The sequence below is a fragment of the Leptonychotes weddellii genome, chromosome 8 (genome assembly GCF_054177405.1).
Source record: "Leptonychotes weddellii isolate Sample4059 chromosome 8, ASM5417740v2, whole genome shotgun sequence".
Taxonomy (NCBI): Eukaryota; Metazoa; Chordata; class Mammalia; order Carnivora; family Phocidae; genus Leptonychotes; species Leptonychotes weddellii.
Genome location: NC_138376.1, coordinates 96,157,064 through 96,175,043, shown reverse-complemented (window position 1 = coordinate 96,175,043; position 17,980 = coordinate 96,157,064). Strand labels below are relative to the sequence as shown.

General features: G+C 37.0%; 1 long non-coding RNA gene and 1 pseudogene across 1 annotated transcript in view; one reads left to right on the top strand and one right to left on the bottom strand.

The window, feature by feature from the left end:
• The window catches only part of LOC115937928 (uncharacterized), a 218,425-nt gene that overhangs the window by 6,355 nt on the left and 194,090 nt on the right, over positions 1 to 17,980 (top strand). Inside the window, exons 2-3 of the long non-coding RNA XR_014147929.1 lie at positions 6,376 to 6,491; positions 11,867 to 11,990. This is a non-coding gene — a long non-coding RNA (uncharacterized LOC115937928). The remainder of the gene's footprint in view (positions 1 to 6,375; positions 6,492 to 11,866; positions 11,991 to 17,980) is intronic.
• Positions 15,506 to 17,798, bottom strand: LOC145722889 (phosphatidylinositol N-acetylglucosaminyltransferase subunit P-like; annotated as a pseudogene).

Sequence of the window (17,980 nt, the reverse complement as noted above, 5' to 3'; positions counted from 1 at the left end):
AATTTTTAAAATGTACACCCTTGGAAAAGCAGACTTTAGTATTTTGAATCTCTTGGTGCAAGGGGAATAAGATTGTTATATAAAAGGGTTGGGAGAGTGAGTTTCTCTGGCATTCAGGTGAAACACCTGAAAAATCATGTTCTGTTTGTGTGAACCCATGAAATATTGATAAATTAACTATATATTTGTTTGCATAGATTCCAGTTGTGATAACGAAGGTGTGAGCAAAATTTAAAATTGAAAAATTCTAACAATAACTTAATGTTTTTGTGTGAATTGGGAAAAGAATATCCACACTTTGATTTTAACAATGTAGTACATCTCAAAATGTAGTTTGAGAACTACTATGTTGGGAACATCACAGTAGGAGCTAAATAAGTAGAATTGTGGGGGAAATGATCTAAAAATGAAACCAAAGAGTATGAACAGAGATCACTAACAGAATTGTTAGTTTGTATACTTGAAAGTAATAAGACTCACTCATTAATCATGCCTGATTTTTTGGACTGTGCCTCTCTTAAATTTGTTCTTATTTCCAGGCCACTGAAGTATTAAATACCTACTTTGAGCAGTGCTCTCTGTTAAGCAGTGTGGGTAATATCTGGTGAATAAGACCCAATTCCCACTCTCCAGAAATAGCAGGAGAAATAATATAGGATTCCAAATACAAGGAATTGTTACACAAGATGGGATATATTCAAGGCCAAAGTAAAATAAATCTGCATGCTGTGGGCATAAAGTGAAAAATTCATTTTCAGAGGGTGATTTCATCCATGGTAGTTCCAAAATTTTTGTGTAGGATTAGAGGCAGCGATCGTGTTGGAAGGGGGATGGGGGGGTGGCCCAAGGATTTTTGTCTTCAATTTCCACTTATATAATAAGCACAGTTTTCATTTAGATATTATGATTATTGGGATGTCTTTGTATTGCTGTCAAACATTATGAGGAGGGTTGTCTAACCTCTTATCTATCCTTTGGTGCAATTGTAGGATTAAGAGAAAAAGTGGCATTTGAGCAGAGCCTTGAAAGGTGTCTGGAATAGCTACAATCCTAAACACACTTTCTTGGAGAAGGATCAGCATAATCCTAAACACACTTTCTTGGAGAAGGATCAGCATTTGCCAAGATACACAGAGGCTGAAGATGCAGGCCATTCTTAGGGAAAGAAGTGATCCTTAGCTAGAGTGAAGGATCTGGAGGAAAGGTGGGTAAAAGGGAGAGAGTTGTTTGGGGGAAATGAATTAAGTTGTAGCCAAATCATAGAGAAGTTTGCCTGCCTGAAAGAGCCATAATTAATTAGATTGATCCAATCATGTTTCTTCCTTGTTTTGACATCACTAATTTGAATTGAAAACATTGTAGTAGAAGAAAAATTCCAGGAAAATTTGTCTTTCTAAATGAAATTTTGATACTCTTTGTTTCTCTGTGTAAGTCTTTTAGCCACTGGAAGAGAATTGTCAGGACTGTTAACTTGGCCTTTGGGAAACTCATAGTATTTTATTACATTTCTTGGATTTATTTAATATGACCAGTTTAGATGAAATAATATGTTCACTGTCTATTTTGTGGAGAATTCACAGAATTATGCCATGACTTGCATATCAGTATTTACAGATTTGTTTAAAAATCTGCCATGTCATTATTAAAATCAATAAATGGTTATACTCTCAAGGATTAAGAGAACTTTCTAAAAGTGAGATTTTCAGCTTCGTTGATTTCTGAGTAACCTATGGTACATGAACACTGCAAGCTATCTCAGATTTACCCAGATTAGATATTTGCAGTGAAAGATTGAGCCCTGATTCTTTCCTCTACTTTCTTGCTGAAAGAGAAAAATAAGTTACAGTTACTTTTCTACTGGGTGCCATAAATATTTAGGGATGTTACAATTCAGGTGTCCTTTAACTGTTTTTAGACTCATAAAGTTACATTCTTCCCCAAAAGGCCCTGTGGAAGTGAAAGTAACTTGCGTTTAAATGTTGAATATTCAATCAGTAAACAACAGTAATGTTTAAGAAGGAAATGCAAGACAGCCTTAAAATAGTGATTTTCTTTTAGTCACTGCATTGCAGGTCAGAATAAAACAAAGCTCCTATTAGTGAACAAAGGTTAACAAGATAGGGCTCTTACTGAATCAGAGTGGAAAACTTGCAGTGCTGAGATTTGGAATTGGATATTACTTTACATCCAGCTTCAATCCACTGATCAATCATCTAGTGAGCTCTTTAGGGAATTCAAAAGCAATGTAACATGTGATTTTGGGGGGAACTTACTATCCAGAGGTTACATTAATGATTGGAATAGCTGCCATTTGGCAAGTGCTTACTTTGTGTCAGTTAGCTAACAAAGCACTATGTGGATTCATTTCTTTAATCCTCTCTGGAACTCCTTGAGGTAGGACAATCATCATCTTTATTTTACTGGTGAGAAATCAGACCCAGTGAGGTTAAATAACTGCTTAAGGTGTTATGGGTATTAAGTGGTAGAGTCAGGTTTGACTCAGGAAATCCAAAAACGGGTCAGTGCTCTTACCCATTACTGGATATTGCCTCCAAAAAGGATGCATGTGAGACAGATACGGCCAGTGCAAACAGGTAGAAGCAATGCACAGTTCGAGAAAAATTTGTTTCCCAAAGACCATTTATAAGTGTATTGTTTGGAGTGTCAAATCTCATAGCAACTATGTGATACCTGGTAGTTTTTTGTTTTTTTTTTTTGGTTTGGTTTGGTTTTGGATGTGTGTGTGTGTGTGTGTGTTTTGTTTGTTTGTTTGTTTGTTTTGAGGGTCTACCTTCAAAAAGCCAAACTACTCCACAACAAGAATGTTTGTGGTTAAGAATATAAGCTTTGGCTTCAGACACTAGGGGGTCATTCCCAACTCTGTCACTAACCACATGGCCTTGAGCAGTCCTTTTTCCAAACCTAGGACCTCAGGGGTTAATGATACCTAATAAAAGAGTAAGGAACAAATAAAATAATGGGTGTCAAGTGCTTAGTAATATGCTTGACACATGAAAAGAGACAGATATTATAACTAATTAACTAATTGTGGGTCCTGATAATAGGGGACCAACTTCCTTGTTACCTTTTGTTTCTTTATTGAAATTGAAGGCATGTTTTATTGCTTTTATATTATAGTAGCAATACATGATTTTGCAGAAAAATTAGTAAATTGAGTTAGCAGTAACATTTAAATTGCCATTTAACCTGATAATCAGACAATCACCATTAGTGATTTCTAAATTGAAGCTGGATGTAAAGTTTATCCTTCTAATTTTATATATTTTTTCATTTTCACAAAACATGAAATCATTTTGCCTAATACTATTTGGTAAACTGCTTTTTAAACCTAAATTAGTATAGTGAACATTTCCTCCAGTCATTAAACAGTCCATAACATCATTTTTTTTTTCTGATAGTGTAGTAGTCTTTGGAATGGATGTATCATAAATTTACTTAGCTGTTTCATATTGGGCACTTAAATGCTTACAGTTTTTTTCTATTATGAGCAATGCTGAAATTTAGAGAAACCTTATAGGTAAAAAAAATGTGCATGTGTTTTAATTATTTTTAGTCTAAATTATCGGGAATAGAGTCAGGTGACAAAATAGTATTCAAATTGTAATCACTTTTGATATTTCCTGCCAAATTACCTTTAATAACAGTTGGACCAATTTATATCTCTGCCACCAGTGTGTAAGAATATTCATTTTTCTGAATCATCACCAACACTAGATAGTTCAATAGTTGCCAACCTGATAGGTGAAATAGTATCTATTTTAATTTTAGTTTTTTTACTATTAATGATGTTAGATTTTTTTTCATAATCTTATTGGCTTTTTATAACTTCTTGTGACTGTTAACATACTTAATGTTTCTCTTGAGGTAGTTGTCTTTTTTTTTATTAGTGAGTTAAAGCTGCTAATTATAAACCAAGGCACTTAATGTTTGTCTCAGATATTATAAATATACATATATATTTATTTCAGTTTGTCATTTTCTCTTAAATCTTATTTATGCACCTTTGATGTTTATGTGTAGAGGTTTTTACTTTTTCAAGTTTATCAGTATTTAATTTTTTTTCCAGTTAGAAGCAATCTTTATTCAATCTAGAATTTACTTTGGTATATTTTTTACATAGGAATGAATTTTAGTTCATTCAGCAAACATTAACTGCATGCCTACAATGTACCAGGTATCATGCTTTTGCTTGGGAAATTGGTACACAATGCAGGCAGAATTCCTGCCCTCAAGAAGGAGTTCATCCTTTAAATGGCTCATTAGTTGTCTCAGGATAGACTATTGATGCTCCTACATTACTGTTTCACTGACTTATATTCCTTCTTCATTGCATACCAAATTCATGTGTATAAACAGGTCTGCTTATAGACTTTCTATTTGATACCATTTACTTGTTTCTCTGTTTCTGTGCCAGGATCTCACTGTTATTAATTATTATAATTTTAAAACAATGTATTTTAATTAATAGTAAGACAAGGGCTAATTTCATTCCTCTTTCTTTTTTCTCTAATTTTTTCTTGACTTGTCCTTTCTTTCTTCCTTCTTTTTTTTTTTTTTACTATTTTTTTCATTGTGGTATAACGTGTATAACATAAAACAAAATTTTCCATTATAAGCATTTTTAAATTCACAATTCAGTGGCATTAATTATATTCACAATATTGTGCAGCCATCATCACTATCTCTAAAACTTTTCATCACCTCAAACAGAAACTCCGTGCCCATTAAATAATAGCTTCCTACAACTCACTTCCCCCAACCCCTGGTAACTTCTAATCTACTTTCTCTCTCAATAAATTTGCCTTTTCTAGATATTTTATATAAGTGGAATCATAATATTTGTACTTTTATGTCTGGCTTATTTCACTTAGCATGTTTTCATCCATGTTGTAGTATGTGTCATAACTTTATGCTATCTTATGGCTGAATAGTCCATTGTATGTAATACTGCATTTTGTGTATCCATTCAACTATTTATATAGTTGATAGAGCATGCAACTCTTGATCTTGGAGTTATAAGTTCTAGCCCCATGTTGGGTGTAGAGATTTCTTTAAAAAATGCTTATACTTCTGGAAGAACTTTAGAATCATTTTCTCAAGTACATCCTCTAATGTCTTTTTTTTTTATTTTAAAGATTTTCTTTATTTTTGCGAGAGAGAGAGAGCACATGAGCGGAGGCAGGGAAGGCAGGTTGGGCACGGGGAGGGGAAGAGGGAGAAGCAGACTCCCCGCTGAGCAGGGAGCCCCATGCAGGACCGGACTCAATCCCAGGACCCTGGGATCATGACCTGAGCCAAAGGCAGATGCTTAACCGACTGAGCCACCCAGACAACCCATCCTCTAATGTCTTCTTAACATCCTCTCATGTGACTTTCTATCTACCTTTCATTCCTGTCTCCCCAAGTTACTAGTACTGAGTGCCTTCATAATGACCCAAACCCAGCATTGTACTTTGATCCTTGAACATTTCTTTCCCTCAAGCTGCTCCATACTTTAAAATTCATTACTTCCATCTTCATTCTCCTAGTAAGAATGGATAGTTCCTCAGTGTAATTGATCTCATAGAGGTATTGGGAAAACAGTCTGAACTGGCCCTAAGTTGTGTGTGTTAGATGCCTCTTGGTAGGAATGTGTATTTTAGGAAAAGGATGTTTGTGGACTTAAATGATTTGCTATTTTTTCAAATTCCAATAGTATAACAAAGTCTCTTTTTCAAATTTCAGTCTACAGAAGGGTAATGTATTTTTGGGTTGAGGGCCAGCTCCTTGAGTCTGCCTGCCCATCCAAGCTACCTGAAGGCATTCCTGTTTTGTCACATATTATTTCTGTTCTCACTGATGGACCCATTAATTTTCTTTCTTTTTGGAGTTCCTCCTGTAGTAATGACATTACTGAGCCCATTAAAGGTGGAAGTGTTGGAGGTAGTGTGTGTGTCTGATTGGCAGGGGTAGGTATAAATCAGGGAGTATTTTAAAATAGAGACTTGGGGCACCTGGGTGGCTCAGATGGTTAAGTGTCTGCCTTCGTCTCAGATCATGATCCCAGGGTCCTGGGATTGAGCCCCGCATCGGGCTCCTGGCTCAGCAGGGAGCCTGCTTCTGCCTCTCCCTCTGCCTCTCCCTCTGCTCATGCTCTCTCTCTCTCTGTATCTCTGTGTCTCAAATGAATAAATAAAAAAAATTAAAATAAAATAAAATAGAGACTTAATGTAAATAATCAAATGCTAAACTGTGGCTGCTAGTCCACAGGTCAGGGATGGAAAACAGAAATGAGGCTGGCATGTTATGAGACAACTTCATGGGTGTTAAAGAGTAATTTATTTGAAAAAGTTATGTTTCTTCTATTCTTTGCAGAGGTATGGACAAGCTCCTAGAAGAAAGAAACTGTGGTTGACCCTTGAACAACATGGGTTTCAACAGTGCAGATCCACTTATGTGTGGATTATTTTTTATGACTATGGTACAGTACTGTAAGTATATTTTCTCTTTCTTATGGTTTTTGTAATAATGTTTTCTCTAGCTTACTTTATTGGAAGGATATAGTATATAATACATATACAAAATTTGTGCTAATTAACTGTTGTTGGTAAGGTTTTTGGTCAACATTAGGCTACTTACTAGTTGTTACGTTCTTGGGGAGTCAAAAGTTATATGCAAATTTTTGACTACGTAGGGGTTGGCACCCCTAACCCCTATGTTGATCAAGGGTCAACTGTATTAGATTGGTGGTGATTATTCTTCCCCTGTTGTATGTATGTATGTATAATGGAAAGCGCAATGGCTTTGGAATCATGCAGACTTAGGTTCTTGACTCTGTCACTTAGTAGCCTGTGTTATCTTAGCCATATTAATTTTTCTTCTAAGACTTAATTTCCTCAACTGTAAAATATACATTACTGAGTTGTTTTAAAGATCAAATAAGATAAATAACATGAAACCTCCTAGCAATATATAGTCCATTGTATATTCTCAATGAAGGTCAATTCTAAATAACAACAAAAATAATCTGTATGGGGAAAAGTATTTGTAGCTCTGAAACTGAATGTGTCAACCCTTTTTGTTAATGGCTGAATAAAGATGTCTTAATTTTTTGAAATGCCTCAATTTTCTTATATGTAGCTTTCATTTCACGCTTTGCTAAATTATGGTGCTTGCAAAGCTCCTTGAACTTTACCAGTACAAAGCACACTGTAAGCAGGATGGAATTAACATTATCCCTGATCTGTAAAGTATGGTACCTGCATTCTTAGTGATTGACAGGATACATGTGTATAGTGTTGATGTTGCCAAGGGACATATTCTTGCTTGAGTCTTGCAGCAGTGTTTTGCCACCTGTAACTGTGCTGAATAGAAGTGGTCCCATCTATCATTTCTGTAGCTTTTCCCCATAGAAGCAGTCTTGATAAGGATGAGAAATCCAGGACATCACAGTATCAACAATCCTTTCCTCTTCAAAGGCATCTTTCAGACAAGGTTCTACCAGTCCCTTACAAACATTAATTATATAAATCTTATACACTATTGCTTTGTGGGAGGTGAAGTATTTGGTAAAAATGCTCATCTGAACAGAGGTTGTCTGTGTGGGGGCAGGATGGAAATATGAAAAGTGGGAAGTGGGTGCTCAGCATGCATTCATTGCTGATACAAGGTCAACTGTGTGCTTGCCTAGTCCTGTGTACACTTCTGCTAGGTTTTCAACTAATGTATAAAATACAGGCTATTCTTTGTTAGAAATTTGTGAGTGGTATGAGCTACTTGAATACTAACGATGTTAATTCTTAAGGTTAATTCTGCATACTGCATACCCAATGGCACCCTGAGGTCATATGATGAAGAAGCAACTTCAGGTTGAGCTCAGATTGAGTCCGGATGGCTCAATCTGACTCCGTAGAGAATTAAATGGCAAATAAGAAATTTGGGGGCCCTTCATCAGAGTGGTAGAGAATGATTTAGTGGAGAAGTGAGCTTTAAACTTGATAGCAATGGTGTATAGGATTTATATGATTTATATGTTGGTGTCTACACTTTTTTGTTTTGTTTTTGTTTTATTTTATGATTATTGTTCCTAATCTGGGGCCCTTGTATCACCAGTGATTCACAATAGTAGTCATGAATATTTTTTTGGAAAAAAAGTCATTATTTTTATTTTTAAAAGCCAAGAGAGATCACATACATATTATTTATTTTAATCTTTAATAATGCTTTTTAGGCAACTGAATAATATATTTATATTACAATGATACTGAATAGACTAATAAAAATGTCAATTGTCTTCAAAGTTTCAGTACTTCAACTGTTTTCAAAATTTCATTTTTTACCTTTTAAGATTTCTTAAAATTTATGTCATTTTTTTACCTCTTAGGATTTCTTATAATTTATGTGTTTTTGATTAATCTTTAAAATGGAAAAACAAATGAATAGTTTTGTTGTTTGTTTCATAGGTAATTTTTTTTTTGTAATGTAGAATTAGTGTAGAAAAATAATAAAGAGCTCCTTGGTGTCTAGAATCTAGCCCAGCACCTGATACACATAAGTATTTGTTAAAAGAATCAAAACTGTTGCTGTGGTTGAAATCTTTGCTAATTTGATTCTTTGTTTCTGATAAATTCCTTATTTCTATGTTTTATAAATACAATTTAAAATAGGAGGACTATTTTCTCTGATGAAAATTGTATACTTGCCCATAATAATACTTGTCCAGAAAACAGAAGAGCTACTGTGACAGTTAATAAGAACTACCTGGACTAAAAATTAATTATCTTCCCAGTACCTATTACCCCTTGCCCCACTAAGTTGCAATACTCAAATTTTCCTTTGCAGAGCCACCCCTCATCACTGGGTAGTAGCTATTAGCTGAGGTGAGATTGAACTGACTCCAGTCCAGGGGTGGACCCTGAACTGGGATAGACCAACCAATCAGAAAATGCCCCTTCTCATGTATGCACATGCACAGTCTCCAGGCCACTGAGATTGATGATGAGAAGTTCAATCAGGGAGCATATTGAGATGTGAGAACACATGAAACCCTCCTTCCTGTGAGACTGTTTTGGAATCCTGAAGGAAGCCTGAAGATGACATTATAGAGAAGCGCAAAACTACGGAAACTGTAGAAAAACAGAGCCATGTCCCTGACTGAGCTATACCTGAAACCAGTCCTAACACTGAACCTTACTGTTTTATGAGCCATTAGATCCCTTTTGTTTTTAAGCCAGTTAGTATGTGGTTGCCTGTCCTTTGCAAGGGTAAGAGAATAATGGTTATATAGCTTTATCCCCATCATTACAGGAATTTTTAAAAAAATATTAGATTCTCCACAAAATATTTTAAGATTAAGTTTTTGCTTTTAGAGAGAGACACAACTAATTCCAAAAGCACAAAAGTTTCCTCTGATTAGAATGCAAAGATACATTTATGTATTTTAGACAATAAAACCACTAGCAAAACAGGTCAAAGTTTATGAGAAACTCATAAGTATTGCATACTTTTTTCCCGCACAAGTACCCAAGATATTATGGGTTTTTGCATGGCACAATCAATTCATCTATCTTTATGCACACCTGATATCTATCATTATACCTTTTAGGTACTATTCATTAGAAAAACCCTATTTTGAAGGAAGTTAGAAAACAAGTTGTTGTTAACAAAAAGTCCATTTAGGTAACCTTTGCAGAGTTGGTGTTTTTTCATGCCAACAAATCTTTTGCTTTATATTCTGACTTGGTTTCCATCATTGTTCATTTCAAAACCTCCCCAAGTCAGACTTTCCATGAAGAGCCATCCAAAACAGAATATATTTGGAATTCTGCTTCTCATGACCTAGTTGTATCACAAGAGGGATCAAAGAGGTTTTGTTCTGTTTCTATAATCAGCTATTTCTTTGAGAGGGCAGATTCATAAGAGTTTGAATTATGCTTAGAAATGCATACAAGGCAAGCAGCTACATGGCATTTTAATTACCTCCCTCCACTCCAATGAAAAACAACACCAGGCACAAACAGATGTCTCAGGTTAAATTCAGTAGATTCTCTTAACATACCAAATAATTGGACTGTTTCCTTTCTCCCTGGGCCTTTTCTTTTCTTTTTACTTATTTTAGTCTGTTTGCTCTCCTAGCTCTTCCTTTTTATTTCGGAAGCATTCACCTTTTGCTAATGTTAAGAAAATTCCTACTGGACAAATTCTTCTCCTTGCTAGACTCTACATGACATAGTATTAATATTCACAAAGGGAACAGATGGCTGCCTTTGGAATCCACCAATTATAGTAGTACCTTGCTTAGTCTGAATTGACTAATTAAAATCCTCAATTAACTAGAATGGAAAATTCAGCATGTACAACCCCTATGGTGACCTCATGTTATAGCAAGTTTGCAAATGAGCATTTAGAATTCTTTCCCTGCCCTTTGAGGGGACAAAAACAAAAGGCAAGGAAACAGACTCATCTAAGGGATTTATGAAAACTCTGAAAAAACTCAAACCCTGATATCCATGGTTTGCTCTGGCATCACTATACATCTAACCAAAGTTCCCATATTTTTCAACATATACATCTATAATTTTGTTCTTTTCAATCATCACTGAAATTTAGATTAATCCATATATTGAGATTTTCATTTTTATATTCAATTTGATCAGCATTTACTGAACCTCCAAAGTACTCAAAATACTGTGCTGCTGGGATGCCGGGGTAGCTCAGTTGGTTAAGCATCTGCCTTTGGCTCAGGTCATGATCCCGGGGTCCTGGGATGGAGCCCTGCTCAGCGGGGAGCCTGCTTCTCCCTCTACTCTCCGCTCCTGCTCTCTCTTGTTATCTCTGTCTCTCTCAAATAAATAAATAAAATCTTAAAATACTATGCTGTTAAGGCCCCCCCAAAAAAAAAAGAAAAGAAAAAGAAAAAGAGTTTTCTAGTTACCATTGCTGCCTAAGAAATCACCCAAAACTGATGGCTTAAAATAACAGCAGTCATTTTATTATGATCACAGATTCTGTGGGACAGGAATTCAGGAAGGCCTCAGATGGGTGGTGGTGGCATTGGATATCTCTTGTGGTTGCACTAAGGTAGTGGTCAGAGCTGAGACAGCAGGGGGTTGGAGGAACTGAGGACTTTATCTTCCTTTAAGTAGCTTCTGGGCTTATCCATGCGGTGTCTCTGAGTGGGCTAGTTTGAACTTCCTTGCAGCATGATGGCCTCAAGACAGTTGGGTTGCTTACATGGCAGCTCAGAGCAAATGTTCTGGCTAACAAGGGAGAAATTAATCACCTTTTATGACCTAACCTTTCAAGTCAAACAGTGTCATTGCTGCTACTTTCTGTTGATTACAAGTGAGTCCCCAGTCCCTCCAAATTCAAGGGGAAGAGAATTAGATTTTGTGTCTCATTGAGGGAGTGGTAAGTTTCTAGAAAAGCATGTGGGACTGAGAATGTGGTCATCTTTGAAAGACACAGTTTTCCATGATGAATGAGATACAACATCTTTTCCAAAGAAGCTCCTAATCTAGTGGATAAAGCATGATTCTTGAACTATGCACTAAGGTACCCCAGGTATCTGTAACAAATTCACAGCATACTTGACATTTTTGAGGGAAACAATATGACATCTGTCAGACACAATGTGAATTATTACTAGTAAGTTGTTTGGACCTAATTACTTAATAAGTGGAACTGTTTCTTTTGTCCTAGTTATACCATGAAAAAAACTTACAGAGACAGTTTAGGAATCTCTGGGATAAAAACAAGATATAGACATTCAACTACAGTCTTAGCAGGGCCATAATTGACATTTGTAGGGTCCCGGGCATGAATACAAATGGAGCTACTAGCTTGCTCCTTTCTTTTCCCATTACAGCTCCTACCTTTGTGAGATGACATGCATGTGTGTGGACACACCAGCTTTATACCCAAGCTCTGTGCATTCTTTCTCCCACTTCAATAGCAGCTTCTCCTTGGCCCTTGGAGTGAGCATCCCAGAGGTAAGTGGCCCTCTGGAGGAAGGGCCAGTGGAAGAAGCCCACACAGAAGTGGACTCTGGATTTAAGCTAGGAATTCTGGAGTCCCGGGTACCTGAGACATGATCTAGGGAAGGAGATCAGGGTTCTGGATGAGCACGCCCCCTTCGCCTTGCAGACCTTTTGCCCATTTGGAGGGGAGTGGCTGGATGGCCTTCTAAAATACAGGGACCTGTGCAAATCCTGGTCTAAGGGAGGTATTGAGACCCAGCACAGAACCTAGCATATAATTGGTCCTCAAGTTATATTTGATGAATAAATTAATCCAGAGCAGGTTCTGGTAAGTATGATGACAGAGATTAAATACTGGCTGCTATGGAAATTGAAACAAAGAACAATTAATTCTAACTAGGTATCTTGGGAAGGCTTCTGTGCATGTTACCTTCAAGGATGAGGGAGAGAATTAGAAAGAAGTGGGATGGGAACTCAGTAAAATGCAGGGATTAACGAAGCTGCTAGAGGCAAGCATCAAAAGAAAATCTAAAACTATGTTCACCATCAGTGGTGAATCTGAGTTTAATAGCTTTCTGAAGCATACGCAGAGGGGCTTTCTTTCAAAAAAAAAAAAAAGAGTATGAAATCAGGTACAAAAAGATCACACAAATTATATGTTTATAAAAGGTCACAAAGTCACAAATACAAAACAAAAATCTAAAAAGAGTAAGGGTGTCTGGCTGGCTCAGTCAGAAGAGCATATGACTCTTGATCTTGGGCTTGTGAGTGCAAGCCCCATGTTGGGTGTAGAGATTACTTAAATAAATAAAACTTAAAAAAAAGCCCAGAAAGAGCAATTTTAAATTAATTATTTGTCTGCCACACTTCTATAATACTTAGAATATTGTTTTGGCTGTGTAGTCTGACTGCTTTTTTTTTTGACTACTTCTTTACTAAGTATCAATTTTATGTTCTGTAGACAGAATAGAAAGATAATTTGCTCTAGTGTTGATTGAATGTTTTAAAAAATTATTTTTAGTTTATAAAACTTTAATGCCATCATTATTTGTAATGACATGCAAACTGCTGTCAACTGTTGTCAATTGGGGAAACCTCTTGTCATGCTGTTGAACTGTTATAGACCTGCTCTATTTTTAGTATAGTTACAGGTTTCTTCCCTTCAAACCTAGCAATTCTGAAATATTCTGTTTCATACAACTACCATAAACTATGAAAAGTGTGGGGCTTTTATAATTGTATATACTGTATTCTCAAATATATTCCTGAGAGGAGAAAGCATTTGTTTTGATTAGATCTTGATGGGAACAAAACCCTCTGTTAAAATTTTATGCACTTGATGATTGGAAGAATTTTCTACAGATTAGCTTCTGGCTCTGTAATTCCTACCTCCACCACCATATGCTGTCATGTAATAATCAGCCTCTGGCTCTGCACCTTTGTGTCAAGAAACCAGGAGAATTGACACAATGGGCAGTAAGGGTATTCTTAGAATCTGTCCCTACACTGGGATAGCTAGCTGTCAATAATTTTCATGGAACTTAACTGTGAACCATATAAATGACAATGTACTGAAATTGTGTGTATCCCAACTTAATCAACTGCTCCTTAACTCATATCCTCAAAAGGTACAAGGCTACCGAGTACCACCTAGCATGAGGGGAACCTGGAGAGGAAAGAGACAGTGGCCTTAACCAATTGCTGTTAAAAAAAAAAATTACTGTGCACATTTTACAAAATCATGTGCCCATATGAACCTAATGCTGTGGCCCTCCCAGGACCTCAGAAAGGGCCCACGCAAACTAGGCACTTAAAGCTTAAACCTCATTCCTGTAAATCCACCTCTGCTCACCATTCTCTCTATGTCACTAAAGGAAAGAAGTAGCCCAAACTGAGAAAGCACATTCTGTAATAGAAATAACATTGGATTGGAATCTAGGGAACTGGAGCTTTGGTCCCAGCTCTCTCAGCTCTGTTCCTTTGGGCCACCCTTTGGGACTTACTCTTGTTATCTGTTAAGTACTGGCCCTTCCTCATCTGCAAAAAGGAAATGGGAAATTGGCATTCCATTGTGGGACCTGGGAAGTAAATCATACTGAATTATGTAAATTATGTACATTTTAGTCCATGTTATTTCCATCGATTAGTACTGCCATTTCTGCAACTCACATTAATGTGAGAATTACAAACAGTATGCAAGAACTTAAAAATAGTTTACTCTGACATAGAGAGGTGGATGTACTGCAAAACACTCATGAGAAGCAAGAACAAACAAATTGTCATTCTGAATACCATCACTGAAAGTATACTGGAGCCTTTTTCCTCCGGTTTTAAAAAAGTTTGCCTTTCAAAAAAAATGTGCAGAAGTCACATAAGCTCCTGTAAAAACACTGCAAATGCAGAAATTTACATAGCAAAAAATATGGGTCTCATCTCCAAATTTCACTCCCGAGAGGAATTACTGCTAACAGTTTAGACAAGTGTGTAGCCGTCCAGAACCAGTCTATGCACACACAATGGCAGATGACATTTTGAAATATTAACTGAGGGGTTTTCTTTCCACTGCATTTCCTGGTGGTCCTGGCCTTTCACCCATTCCATCAGCTAGCACATTTGGCCTTCACTGCCTCAGGAAAAGATAACCCCACTGAATACATTAAAAAAAGGAAGTCAACAACTTTTGAGTCTCTAATTTTGAGTTTCTAGTCCTTGAGGGAAGAGAAAGACACAGGGAATAAAAAGAGATTTGGAAGAATATATGATAAGTCAGAAGAGGCCTTAGAGCTTTTAAGAGTAGATAAAAAAAGATTTCAGCTCTTGGGAGAAGAGAGAGATTTAGGAAGAAAGGACCTCTGGCAACTTATGCTGCTTCTCTCTGAAAATTAGAAAAAGGGCACATTTTGGTGAATGAATTACAATAAGGTGCCTTGTTGAGTAGATCCTTCCTAGGGGCAGTGGCTTAGACATCTGGCAACACCTTTGTACAAAGACAAAAGCCCTTCCTTCTTCCAGCAGCCTTAGCCCCATGCCAAGGGTCTTGCCTTTCTAGATTTCAGTCCTATTCATGCCACAGCAAGTATCTCTCTAGAGTGTTCAAACTACAAAACTGTATAAGACATCTTTCCTTGTGGGGTCCTGAGAAAGAAGGTCTTCTGTCCTGCCTCCCCAACTCAAGTGAACTTGGTAGTAAAGTGACAGGACAAAAGCAGGCTTAGGGAATTTGAAGGTAGAGACGTTGTGCCTGCTTTCTAGGTAGACGCTCAGGCAGGGGTGGTGGCAAGTCCTGGGAGGAAAAGAAATGTCAATGGGGGTAGCTAACTTTTTACAGTAATGCAGTATTTTATTTATTGTCCATTAATAACTAATATTTGAGAACATTTATAAAATGAAAAAACTTAATCTAAGAGAAGTTCAACTTGCTTTTTTTACATTTCAATATCAGGTGTTAATAAAAAAGATAGTCGAAATTATGGTCAGGGTTATATCAAAAATTTATAATAAATGCTTGGTGTTAGTCTATATACAATTTAGTTTTTGGCATAAAGTTCTTTGACTGCAAGAAAGAACATTTGGTTTACTTCACTAGTAGTAATACTTCTTTCTTCTCTCTCTCTTTTTTTTTAAAGATTTTATTTATTTGAGAGAGAGAATGAGAGAGAGAGAGCATGAGAGGGGGGAGGGTCAGAGGGAGGAGCAGACTCCCCGCTGAGCAGGGAGCCCGATGCGGGACTCGATCCCGGGACTCCAGGATCATGACCTGAGCCGAAGGCAGTCGCTTAACCAACTGAGCCACTCAGGCGCCCCGTCTCTTTTTTTTTTTTTTTGAGGGGGTAGGGGCAGAGGGAAAGGGAGAGAATCTTAAGCAGGCTCCATACCAGCATGGAGCTGGACGCAGGGTTTGATCTCACAACCCTAAGATCAGGGCCTGAGCCGAAATCAAGAGTTGGATGCTTAACCGACTGAGCCACCCAGGTGCCCCACTAATAACAATATTTCTTAATGCTGGGATGGTCTCTTCTTGTATTTCTTCTACTGTTGATTTTTAGTATAGTACCTATGATTGTATGAATGGCATTGAGTGGAGGGGTACTCATCATGTTTATTACAAATTAGAGTATATAACCAATTACTATAGTAATGAGGACATAAACAGAAAATGCAACTGCCCAATATTTTTTTTTTTTTGAAGATTTTATTTATTTATTTGAGACAGAGAGAATGAGAGACAGAGAGCATGAGAGGGAGGAGGGTCAGAGGGAGAAGCAGACTCCCTGCCGAGCAGGGAGCCCGATGCGGGACTCGATTCCGGGACTCCGGGATCATGACCTGAGCTGAAGGCAGTCGCTTAACCAACTGAGCCACCCAGGCACCCGCAACTGCCCAATATTTTTGAGGCCAATAGGTTTTGGGTTTTTTGTTTTTGTTTTTTGTTTTGTTTTGTTTTGTTTTGTTTTGAGGCCAATAGGTTAAGCCTAAGGAGTTTAGCCAAGATTCAGGAATAAAAGCCCACACAAGAAATAGTATGAAGCCAAATTGGGAGCTTAGGAAAAGAACAAAGCCATAAATCACTCTTTCTGGCAATGACAAGGGTGAATTTTCTACCACTTTCCCTGTGACTTGAGACAATCTCCAATACACACTGCTTGTATGGATACATAAGACCCACTGGACTTTAGAGAGTCTCTCAGAATTTCCTACAGCCTAGCATGTATGGAATGACTCATGGGAAGGGCATGGGAGTAGCTGGGAGAACAGACTAAGGAAGGGAAAGACGCAGAAATGATTGGCATGATCCGAAGATGGGTGGCCAGACAGGTTAAGAATGGATCCTAGGATACCAGTAACTGATAGAGGACAAAACCAGGGATGAGCTGTCTTTTCACCCACAACTTGGCCGAAATAAACCTTCCTGGAACTCAAACGCAATATCAGAAATTAATTTTCTATTACCACATAAAAGTAAGGTTAAAACAGAAAGTTTATTATTTTTTAAAAGTTACATTTCTTGCATATCTAAGTTTGTAAATCAAGATTCATACTTCATTAGCATTGTAATGCTAATAAAATTGTATGTATACTTGACAATATATCTGGAACAGTCTTCTATATGAGCACATATAAATCTACCTCTGTAAAAAATCCTTTCATAATATGGCTCAGTGTAACATTTACCTAACCATTTGCTGAATGTTTAAGTTGTATCAGAATTTCACTCTTAGGAATGTGGCAGCAGTAATTATCCTTTTACGGAAACCAACTATTGTTAGCACAGCCTCTTTGAGCAATCTTTTTGTGTACTTAGATGCCTGGTATTGAGAGGATTACATATCAGTTGGAAACACACACGCACACACACACACTCACATCAATATGAGAAATTGTGTGCTAAAATTCATGCTCAGTTGGATTTTTTTAGCACCATTATCTTTTTGTTAAATGAAATATTATGTGGCAAGTCTATATTTTAAAGATAGGAAGTAGAGGCACTCTGGATGGGTAGAGGAGGAAGGCTAGGGGATCTGACACTCTGGTCAACTCTATCCCTGCCTCAGTAGCCCCACCTTTTCCTGGCTCCTGCCTCTGAGTCAGTTCCAAGGCAAGGGATGATACTACAGCCTTTTCTATGGTCACTGGTCAGGAATACCATAGAGAAGATTTAGGATGTCAGTCTAGCAAAAGCAGTTAGGTGTCTCAGGTGTCTTTTATGGCTTTTTGACTTTTGCTTCTGTGATTTAATATCAACTGTTGTGAAGTTAATTGTGTTCTCCTTTGGTTTCCCATAATACATAGTGTATAATTCAATTACAGCACTTACCACATTGTTCTTTCCTAAAAATACTATTCCAGAAGAGGAACATTTCCTTTATTTTTATTATTATGTTATGTTGATCACCATACATTACATCATTAGTTTTTGATCTAGTGTTCCATGATTCATTGTTTGCGTATAACACCCAGTGCTCCATGCAGAATGTGCCCTCTTTAATACCCATCACCAGGCT